Genomic DNA, 12340 nt, shown 5'->3' on the forward strand with positions numbered 1-12340 from the left:
CATGTATTTGGAAAAATAAAATACTATTAAAGAAAAGATGAGCAGGATGCTCTCAGAAGGGCTTACATGAGCTGATACAAAGTGAAATGAACAGAACCAGGAGAATATTATATACAGTAACTGCAACATTATATGATGATCAACTATGAATAACTTAGCTATTCTCAGCAATACAATGATATAAGGCAGTTCTCTAGGACTTATGGTGAAAGGGGCTATGTATCTTTGAAGAAGGACTTGGTAGAGCCCGAATGCAGAGCAAAGATATTTCTTCTTACCTTTTCTTGAGTTTTTTTTTCTGTGTTTTCTTTCATAGAGTGACTTACATGGAAATGTATCTTGCATAACTACACCTATATAACCTATGTCAGTTTGCTTTCCTTCTCAATGGAAGGCTGTGTTGGGGAGAGAGGGAGAAAATTCATGACTCAAAATCTCAGCAAAAAAAAAAGAATGTTAAAATTGTTTTTACATATAATTGAGAAAAAACAAAATGTTCAATAAGATGAAAATAAATAAATAATAGAATGTGGATGGGTGTGTGGAGGGACAAGTCTATTAAAAGTACAATGTTGTGGCTGCAAAAAAAACAAGATAGAAGTTTTTTTTCATGATCATGGCCTTGGCAAATTTGACATTTAAAGGAACGGCAGAGTGAACTTTAATATTTTCACTTGCTGTAATAGCATCACGTGCTTTCCTTTCATAACTTGTCCTGATATACCCCAAATCAAGGTCCATGAGTGAAGGTAGAAATGGTGATTACTTGACCAAAACAGATCCTTGTGACTTTGATCTCTAATATGGACTATATACCTTTTGCATGCCATTCAGAGGAGAGTTGCAATTAAATCAGCAATTTTTATTTTTATTTCATTTTTCTATTTTATTGATATCTTTAATATCTATACTGAGTTTATTCCTCAATCTAGAGAGCTATCCCTTATAACATAAAATAAAAACCTAAGAAAGAAAAGAGCACTTCTGCAAAATTAGTCAACATAGAAAGTGACTAGTACAGTAGTGTTCCAAACTTACATTCCTTCACCTCTGCAAAGAAAGGAAGGAAGTGCATTTTCCTATCTCTTCTGGCAGGTCAGGTTTTGTCATTGTAATTTTACAGCATTCAGTTTCAATGTTTTCTTCTCCCCATTTAGATTGATATAATGATTATACATGCTGTTTTCCTGATTTTGCTTACCTCACTTTGAATCAGGTAACATAAGCCTTCATATGCATTGCTGTGTGTTGTTGTTTAGTTTATGTTGTATGGTTGTTGTTTCCTTCAGCTCAGCAATATCCTGTTCTGATTTGTATAGCCATCCCCTAATTGATGGATATCTACTTTTTGACTTTTTAAAAAGTACTGTTGGTATAGTATGTTGTTTTGGCTAGAATTCTGGCTTTGGCTTCAGGAAGAAATGGGTTCAAATTTCTCTTCTGATTCCTATTAGTGGTGTTATTATGGGGGAGTCACTTGAGCACTCTATGCCTCGGGTAACTCCTTTGAAGACATTATTAATTTATAGATAGGTTACAATCTGCACTGGCAAAAAGGATACCCATTCAGGGAGTTTCCTATGCTAATGGAAGTCACAGATACTAGTACTGATATAGAGGCTGTAATCATACTTGGAATATTGCTGTTGTTCAGTCATTTTCAGTCATGTCTGATTCGTCATGACTCCATTTGGGGCTTTCTTGGCAAAGATACTGGCATGGTTTGCTATTTCCTTTTCCGGCTCCTTTTACAGATGAGGAAATTCAGGCAACCAGGGTGAAGTGACTTGCCCTGGATCATACGACTATTAAGTGTCTAAGGTCAGATTTAAACTTAGAAAGATGAATCTTTCTGACTCCAGGCTCAATACTCTAACCACTGTGCTACCTAGCTTCCCACTTAGAACATAGTAGAAGCTTCCAAATGCTTGTTAATGGATCTATTGATTTTTACTTGGTATCACAAGCACCTAGCATAGTGCTCAGCAAATAAGGGCTCAATAAATGTGTGCTGGTAGTAGATATAGTGTTGGACTCTGTAGCAAAAAGGACCTCTTTCCCTTTCTCCTTCTTGCACAGTGCCTGGCACAGAACAGGTGCTTAATAAATGTTTACTAAGTTGAATTGGGACCCAGCTACCACCCTGGATTGAGGGAGATTACACTGGAAATGAACTAAAGAGATAGTAGTGCATAAAGCCCTTGACCTGAAGTCAAGATTTAGGTTACGAGGAGGTTAGACGGGATAACTTCCAAGGTCCCTTCCAACTCCCAACCTGTGACCCTCCTATGTTCCCATGAACTGCGAGGAATCCTTTCAAAAGCTTCTTTGTTCAAAAAAGCAGAGAGACTGTTACATTGTTTACAAATCCATATTCAACAATACAATGGTTAGCCAGTCCTCCTCTACTTACTGAACAAATTATATGATGCATACAGAGGAGTTGTTTCCTATGAAGGAGCAGAAGGCTAAAAGAGTCGTTGACAAGCTCAATAAACATCCCAAGTTCCAAAAGAATAGATTGTGAAGTGAAATTTGGAGAGTGTCAATGAGATTTTAAGATTCGTCAAATTCTTTTCTGAGTTTAATTGAATTTAAATAGACTCTGAATGAATGGAGTACATAGACTTAATTGAATCTAATTAACTTTTTTCCCTGCTACCTTTTGTAGAGTTAAACTTAAAATTGTAAGTATGTTCACGTGAAAACATGAATGCACCACTTCTCCTCCTAATTGAATGATTTGTCATATCTGTGTGGTTCTAATATCTCATGCAGATGCAATGTCTGGAAAACAATCTATTTTCTATTGCTGGGGCTAATTTTACTGGTTTCCTGAATGTTGTTACCTTAAGAATTAATTTGCCTGGAGAAGAAGGAAGAAAAGTTATTCTTCCAGTTTGCAGGAAAACACTCAGAGAGCAGGCTGGTTGTCATGGCCATGGCGTAGCTGGGCAGAAGGAGGCTGAATCAAAGAGTAATGCTTGGACTTTTGACAAAGAAAGACAAGGGTGCTGGGGAATCAAAGCAACAGAGGGAACGGTTTTCAATAGAGAACTTGGCACTAATTAATGGGGAAAGCCAGAAATGATCCAGCAACTGCTAGTATTGCAAATTTCCTTTTCTTTTATAAAACATGTCCATATCATCTGTAATTTTTAAAGGATTTCAAGGAAACTCCATGTGGATAGAAGGCTAAAGTGTAGCTTTGAAGGAATGGAAGAGTACCAGGCTTGGAGTTAGGGTACTTTGGCTCAAATCTGGATTCTGTCACCTACTAGTTCTATGACCTTGGACAAGGATGAGTCTCAATCTCCTCATCTGAAAAAAAATGGGGGAAATCAGACTTGTACTAGCTGCCTTTCAGGCTGTTGAGAGGAAAGCACTTTGTATTCTTTAAAGCCCTATAGGGAGGTTTTTTCCATTGCTCTTAAGATTGTTCAAGTTACCAAACCTAGGCACCCTATATCCCAGGGCACTGAAATATGAGATGTTTGCTGAGATACTTTCAGGGATCAATTTTTAAAATCATAGGCTTTAGGAGGACTGCAGGAAAGTAAATGTGTTTTTAAGGTAAGAAGGTAGAGATCACAAACTGAAGGTTGATTTTTAAAAATTTTAATAGCAGTTTATTTTTCTAAATACATACAAAGATAGTTTTCAATATTCTCCTTTGCAAAACCTTGTGTTCCAAATTTTTCTTCCTCTTTTCCCCCCTCCCCAAGATAGCAAGCAATGGAATATAAGTTAAACATGTGCAATTCTTCTAAACATATTTCCATATTCATCATGGTGTACAAGAAAAATCATAAAAAGGGAAGATAAAGAAAAAAAACAAGCAAACAAACAATAACAAAAAACATTATGCTTCAATCTACAGTCAGTCTCCATAATTCTCTCTCCAGATGCAGATGGCTCTTTCCATCCCAAGTCTATTGGAATTACCTTGAATCACCTCCTTGTTGAAAAGAGCCAAGTCCATCACAGATGATCATCTTTGTGGTTGTTCTTATCTCCCTTCCCTAGGATGGAGGGTGGGGGCTGGAAGAACACTTGTCAAGGATGTTGTAGAAGGGCTTTCTATGCCAGTGTGTGTAGGCTTAGGTGACTCCTTTTGTTTCCTTCCAACTCAGATCCTGGAGTTCTGTAAGGTAAAGAGCTATGGCTACAAAGAATAAGGCCGACAGTTCACAGAGTGAATGGGGCTAGCTATAGCAACAACTGGTTGGAACATACTGTTTTTATTTGCATTGAGAGTCAGTCCTTTTCCTCCTCTTCTTTGTGATCCTTGATAGGTCATTACCCATTTATTCCATGAAAAGGTTGGGGATATTTAAAAGCCTGTATAATTACAGGACTAGGTAAAGTCCCCGACTTCTGGGACATCTAAGAACATTTTCAAGAATTGTGTATTTTCCCTGTTCTTCTGCTAACAATTTGTAACTTGACTGGTGTGTCAGATTGGGCATGGTAATAGGGTAATTGGCCCAAATATGTCTAATCTGGTGCTAGAAGAATTGGAGCATTATTGCTCAGTGAACATCTTACCTCTGATGATTACCACCTATGTGATCTTGAGCAAGTTGGGTTACCTCTCTGTGCCTCAGTCTCCTCATCTGTAAATGATAGGATAGAAAGAGAGGGTTTCTGAGGTCCCTTCCAGCTCTAGATCTATATGCCTATGATCTTGTTCCAGGAAAGATCGCTTATGTACTCTTTTGTCTGTAATGTTCAATGAAGAGGAGAAATCTGTATTCTTTATGAAGCCCAACCAATTTGCAACCAGAGTGCCTTTGGTATTCCCTGCTGTCTATGCCACATACAAGGGATAAACAGAAATAGCTTCCTTACACTGTTAATAAATGCCATTGGAATTGAGTTGGGTTGAATTGTTGAAGGTATAAAAAATGGACTCCCAGAACCTCGGGGAATGAAGCAGAGACAATTTTGAGAAGATTGCGACATTACTGTCATTGCTTTATAGGGGCTTGGTTTGGTTATGGAATTACATTGCCCATAATCTCCAAAGAATCTAATTGTCCCCTCCACTTTGGGAAGGAGGCCCACCGGAGAAGCCCAGGGGCTATCGGAAGACCCGATAACCTCTCAGTTTCACATCTCTTCTACCTCAAACCTGACGTCATTCAAGGCCTTACCCTTAATTTTACACAACCTATAATCAAATTAGTTGATAATCCCTTGGATCTATAGAATGCACAATCCAATTATCTTGCCCCACTTTGCTTTGAGGTATCTCACTGACCTCCCTCTGCCCAGCCATAACTCTTTCTCTTTCTAACTAAGAAAGTTTCCCCCCACCTTAATTATTTGAAGCCTGCATTTCTCAAAGCCAATGAAGGATAGGGCTATTGTTTCCTCTCTCTCTCTCCAGATCCTGGTCCCTGCCAACAGAGGATTCTGATGCAATCTGGGACCTCAGCTAATATCTGGCTTAGATATATTTACAGAAGGCACCCTCCATTTTTTGGAGGACTCTTTTCACAACAGCCTGCATCCAGACTGGACTCTAATTATAGAGACACCTTAATATGCAGCCTTCAGTTTCTCTTTTTGTGGGAGCAGGTGCACCCTCCCCTTAGACCTAATTTCAGACCTCTTAGAATTCACTGTTACTGCTTGCCTAGAGAGGACTTCTGGTTTTTTTTTTTCCCAGTCCCTCATCACAACTGATCCCACACATATATTTCTTGCTGAGTTTACCCATAGGACACTGCTGAGCATCCAATGTTATTTTGCTTATAGCTTATACACATGTATATATGTATTTATTGTCTTTCTTTATCAGATTTAAGCTCCTTGAGGGCAGGGACCATTTCATATTTAGTTTTGTATCTCAAAGCACTTAGTACATAGAAAGTGCTTAATAAGTACTTGTTGGTTGACTGATTGCCCATCCCTCTGCCTCCTGATGAACCAAGCCCTATTTGTGCCAGAAATTATGGCCTTCAGAGCAAAGCATTTCCCTCTAGCATTTAGGCAGAAGTCAGTGAACTTAGGGTTGTTCTTTTTTTTTCCGATGCAGAGGTGGCTCTGATTGAAAGTGTGTCCGGGTCATCTATGCCAGTGCTCTTTAGTAGGTTGGAATAAATGGATAATTTTCAGCTCTAATGATGGTTTTCAAACAGTGAAGGCAGTACCTGCCCTGTGGATGAAAGTCCTAAAGTAGTAACCACTTTGAGCCCAATGAAGCTTTTTTTTTCTCATCCTCTCAAACGAACAGGGAAGGTCCCAGGGATAGCTGCTCATCTCTCAGAAGCTCACATACAGTTGAGATTATACTCTCTTGGGTATTATGACTTACTTGCTGCAGCTATAATTTTTCCTAAGGTAGCTCTATCTTGGGACAGATAAGTGGAACAATGCATAGAGTGTTGGACCTGGAGTTAGGAAGTCTTATTTTCTTGAGTTCAAATCTAGCCTCAGCCACTTATTAGCTACCTCAGTTTGCCTCAGTTTCCTCATCTATAAGATGAGCTGAAAAAGGAAATGTCAGACCATGCCAGTATCTTTGCCCAGAAAACTCCAAAATGATTCATGAAGAATCAAACACCACTTAAAAATGACTAAACTACAGCAAAAAGCTCTGATTTTCCAATCTAGAGATCAGTTCTTCTTCCTAAGTCACAATGACTAATTGTCTCATCCTTGTGTGAAAGGGTTGGACCTCATCAACATGTTGTGTATATTGTGTGCTGTATTTCTACCAACTTCCTCATGTGAAAGGACTTTGCTTTCCTTGTTTTGTCTCTCTCTTTGAGGGGATAGCCACCAACTCATCTGTTTCTCTACTTTCTACTCTATTTGGTGGAATATCCACAGTTGGCCTTTTACCTCCCCTTGAATTCTAATTCTTATCTACTTTTGTCCCATCTCATCGTCCATCCACTGACCTCCTGGGCTTTGACTCCATCTTCTTCAGTGACTTTGGCACTTGACTTACATTTCTCTTCAATTCATCTCCTCCCATCATCCTTGGCAGCTTCAATATCGATACTGATGAGTCATTTGATCACCTGCCCTTGCAATTGCTTGTCTTCTCCAATGTCATTGACCTTAGTCTCCACATTACATTTAGTCATTACCAACCAAAGGAGTAGCACAGCCTGACCTATACTTTAGGAAGATGAGGTTAACGGCTACATGGAGGAAGATTTAGACAAAGAGGATGGGAAGCAGGGAAATCTTTTCAGCTTACAATAAATAGTGCAAGTGAGGGGTGATTAGGGATTAGATAGAGACTGTGAATGGAGAGAAAAGGGATGAATATAAGAGAAGCTGTGGAGATAGAAGCACCAAAACTTGACAACTTGGTACAATGTGAAGATAAGGGGAGGAAAGAATTAGGAAAAAGACAGCTCCACTCAACAAATACTGACAAAGTGCTTACTATGTGTCCTGGGCACCTATAGTAGGCTCTGAAATTCTGAGGAAAACAAACATTCTCAGACATTAAGGCATTATTTTCTTCATGGGAGATAGAGCCAGCCTGTACACATAAGTAAATATAAGATAATTAATAATGGGGGAGGGAAGAGGTTCAGAGAAGGCTTTATGCAAAGAATAGTCCTTGAATAGAAGGTAGAAAATACATGTTGAAGAGGTTTGTTTCTTTTTTCCCAAGGAGCAGTCTCAGTAAGGAACTCAACAAAGGGTTTTGAGCAGGGCACGTGATGTAGTTACATTGCAGTTTGGGAAAATTCTTTTGGTGCCTGTGTTGACTGGAAAGGAGAAAAACTGAAGGCAGGAAGACAAACCAGGGATTGTTATCGTAGTCCAGTGCAGAAGTCCCAAGGGCTCAAAATAAAGTTGTGCCCATGTGAGCATAAAGGGGGCAAATGTGGTGGATGTGCCCCTCTCCAAACCTATGTTTTTACTGAGCTAGAAAACTACCTTAACCAATCCAGATTGATGCCTGCTTTAAAGTTATGGCTTAGAATGACTTATACACTGGGCACTAGCCAGTAGGTGTCAGAGGAAAGACAAAGTCTTCCTGACACCAGGACCAGATCTCCATTCTCTTGTGGAAAATAGAAGGGAAATAGGATCGATATACACAATCTGCTTGCAGCTAAAGCATTCGCTGTTTCTTGGTCATCTTCTTATCCATCATTTGCTAATTCCCTTACATGTTATCCCCCAAAATGATTTAAGAGCTCTATTCTTTTCAAGTCTCTAATCCACCCTCCCAGCCACACATATGCTTGAAAACACATATACATACATATAAATATCAAATATGAACTCCTACTTTCCTTACCTCATCAAAACTCATTTTTATCAATATCCACCTTCCTCTTTCTTCCCTCTTTTTTAGTAGTAACTTTTATTTTCAAAATATATGCAAAAGTAGTTTTCAACATTCACCATCGTAAAACTTTGTGTTCCAAATTTTTCTCCCTCCTTTCTCCCACTCCCCCAGACAGCAAGTAATACGCTATATGTTAAACATATGCAATTCTTCTTTACATATTTCACATTTTTCATGCTGCACAAGAAAAATCTGATCAAAAAGAGGAAAATGAGAAAGAAAACAAAACAAGCAAACAAATAACAACAACAACAACGAAAAGGTGAAAATACTGTTGTGATCCACTTTCAGTCCCTACAGTCCCCTCTCTGGATGCAGACAGCTCTCTCTGTCACAAGTCTATTGGAAGTGCCTTGAATCACTTCATTGTTGAAAAGGGCCAACTCCATCACAGTTGAACACCACATAATCTTGTTACCGTGTACAATGATCTCTTGGTTCTGCTCATTTCACTCAGCATCAGTTCATATAAGTCTCTCTAGGCTTCTCTAAAATCATCCTCCTGACTGTTTCTTACAGAACAATAATATTCCTTAAGACTCATATAACATAACTTATTTAGCCATTCCCCAACTGATGGGTAGCCACTCAGTTTCCAGTTTCTTGCCACCACAAAAAGGGCTGCCACAAACATTTTTGTACATGTGGTCCTTTTCCTTTTTTTGTGATCTCTTTGACTTCCCTCCTATTTTAATGAAAACATCCTTCTTTATTTCTAAGGACAATCCTGCCAACCTCCATTTTTAGTTCTCCCAACTTCTACAGGGTCTGCCACTTTAAAAAACAGAAGGTTGTGTGATTGGCACTAATGCCAAAGTATACTTGACTCTAGAGCAAACTCTCCTTTGCCTTTAGTTCTCACCTTGATCTTGAATCTGTGGCTTCTCTGATCCTAGTTCTTGCCAACATTTCATATATATCCTAGCCCTATTCCTGTCCATCTACTTCTGGGCTAGAATTCCCAACTTTGGCTTCTGCTGAACTTGACATGATAACTATCTCTCATACTCATGTTTTCACCACTCTTTCTTTATCTCTGCTCCTGTTTCTGATGTCCAGCCCCACCTCTCTTCCCAGTATAACAAACAACTGTCCCTGACTGCTGGAAATGTGTGTATATGTGTATGTTTATCAGGGAGAAGGGTATGCTCATTAACTCTTACCTAATTAAGAATGGGAAATAAGACCCAATAGCTGACCTCTCTGGCTATCTTATTTCTCTCTCCTACTCCTACCTACCTTTCTACTCCCATTTTTTTATTACTCCCCTCCTATACTTTCTATTCCCCTCTTATACTGGCCATTTTCCTATATGGCATTCCATCTCTTATCTCCATGCCTTTGCATAAATGGTTCCTTATACCTTACCTGCAGTTAAGAAACCTAGCTTTCTTCAAATCCCAATTCAGGTGCCACTCTCTACATAAGGTCTTTCCTGATTCCCCTACCACCCTTATGTGAGCATTCTCTACTTTTTTTCCTCTTTTTTATTTTTTATTAAAGCTTTTTATTTATAAAACATATACAATAAGGGCAGCTAGGTGGTGCAGTAGATAGAGCACCAGGCCTGAAGTCAGGAGGACCTGAGTTCAAATCTGATCTCAGACATTTAACACTTCCTAGCTGTGTGACCCTGGACAAGTCATTTAACCCCAATTGCCTCAGCAAAAAAAAAAAATAATAATAATAAATATATATATATATATATATATATGAGTAATTTTTCACCATTGACCCTTGCAAAGCCTTCTTTTCCAAATTTTTCCCTTCTTTCCCCCACCCCCTCCCCTAGCTGGCAGGTAGTCCAATACATGTTAAATATGTTAAAGTATATGTTAAATCCAATATATGTATACATATTTATACAGTTATCTTGTTGCACAAGAAAAAATCGGATCAGAAGGAAAAAAAACCTGAGAAAGAAAATAAAATGCAAGCAAACAATAACAGAGAGTGGAAATGCTATGTTGTGCTCCACATTCATTTCCCACAGTCCTCTTTCTAGGTGTAGATGGCTCTCTTCATCACTAAACAATTGGAACTGGTTTGAATCATCTCATTACTGCATTTTCTACTTCTTAAAATTACTTTATATTACTTTGAATAGACTTTGTATTTCCTTACTCTTGTATATACTGTATTGGTTCCAATAGAATGTAAGCTCCTTGAGGGTAGAGATGTTTCTGCTTTTGTCTATGTATTTCCAGCCCCTAGCATATTGCTTGCCACATAAAAAGGGCTTAATCGGTGCTTGTTGCACTGAATTGCCAAGCTTTGATAATGAGTAGTATGTATGTACCTCATGCTACCCTCAGTCTCCTTCTCACCCTGTAATCTGGCTTTTGGCCTTCCCGCTCACTGAAACCGTTCTTAGCGAGATGGCTTCCTAATTACCAACTCCAAGGGCTTTTTTCAGTCTTTATTCTCTTTGAATTGTTTGATGATTTTGACATTTATTGGGCAGTCCATCCTTTTTGAAACTCTCCCTATGACTGGCTTTTAAAAAATTGATGTTTTGTGTTTTAACTTCCCTTTTATTTACAAATAAATCCTTCCCCACCATCCCCTTATCCAGGAAGTCATTTCTTACAATAAAAGGTGATAAAGAAAGAGGGAGTTAAATAAACCTAGTTAACACATCCTCAGGTCTAACAGAATGCCCAATGCTCTATTAACATCATTTTCCCACTTCTGCAAAGCACTAAAGGACATGCATTTTCTCATCTTTTTTTGAGAAACCAAGCTTGGGCATTAAGAGTTATTTGAAGTCATTGTCATTCCTGGGAGGGAAAGGGGGGAGGCAGTTCCCCACCTACATGGTTGTAGTTACTGTGTACATTGCTCTCTTGGTGCTGCTTACTTCACTCTGAATCAGTCTTTCTGAGAAATTTTTCACTTCATTCTCATTGTTTCTGTCAGTACACTGATATTCTGTTAGATTCATGTTTTTTTTTTCCATTCATTTGGCCAATCCCCAATCAATGGACATCTACCGTGTTTCCAATTCCTTGATTATACAGAGAAAGTGCTGCTAGGAATATTTTGGTATATGCAGGACCTTTCTCTCTGTCCTTGATCTTCTTGGAGTATATGCTCAGCAATGGAATCACTAGTCAAAAGTTGCTTTTATTTTTATTTTTAAAAATTAATTACTTAATTGATTGATTGATTTTGGGAGGCACACATTGTTTTATGAATCATGTTGGGAGAGAAAAATCAGAGTAATAGGGAAAAACCATGGGAGAGATTTAAAAAGAGAGAAAAAAGAAATGAACATAGCATGTGTTGATTTACATTCAATATCCTTAGTTTTTTTTCTGGATGCCGATGACATTTTCTGTCCAAAGTCTATTGGGATCACCATGGATCACTGAACCACTGAGAAGAACTGAGTCTTTCATAGTTGATCATCGCACATTCTTGCTATTACTGTGTATAATATATTCCTGGTTCTGCTTGTTTCTCTCAGCATCAGTTCGTGTAATCTTTCCAGGTCTTTCTGAAATCAGCTTGGTCATTTTATATAGAACAATAATATTCCATTACCTTCATGTACCACAACTTGTTCAGCTGTTCCGCAATGGAAGGGCATCTACTCATTTTCCAGTTCTTTGCTACCACAAAAAGAGCTGCTACAAACATTTTTGCACATGTGGGTCCTTTTCCCTCCTTTAAGATTTCCTTGGGATAAAGATCCATTAATGGCACTGCTAGGTCAAAGGTTATGCACGGTTGATAGCTCTTTGGGCATAATTCCAGATTGTTCTCCAGAATGGTTGGATCATTTCATAACTCCACCAACACATCCCCTCCAACATTTATCATTATTTGTCCCTGTCATCTTAGCCAATCTGAGAGGTGTGAGATGGTATCTTAGAGTTGTTTTAATTTGCATTTCTCTAATCAATAATGATTTAGAGCATTTTTTCATCTGACTATAGATAGCTTTAATTTCATCACCTGAAAATTGTCTGTTCATATACTTTGACCAACTGGGGAATGATTTGTATT

The sequence above is a fragment of the Antechinus flavipes genome, chromosome X (genome assembly GCF_016432865.1).
Source record: "Antechinus flavipes isolate AdamAnt ecotype Samford, QLD, Australia chromosome X, AdamAnt_v2, whole genome shotgun sequence".
Classification (NCBI taxonomy): Eukaryota; Metazoa; Chordata; class Mammalia; order Dasyuromorphia; family Dasyuridae; genus Antechinus; species Antechinus flavipes.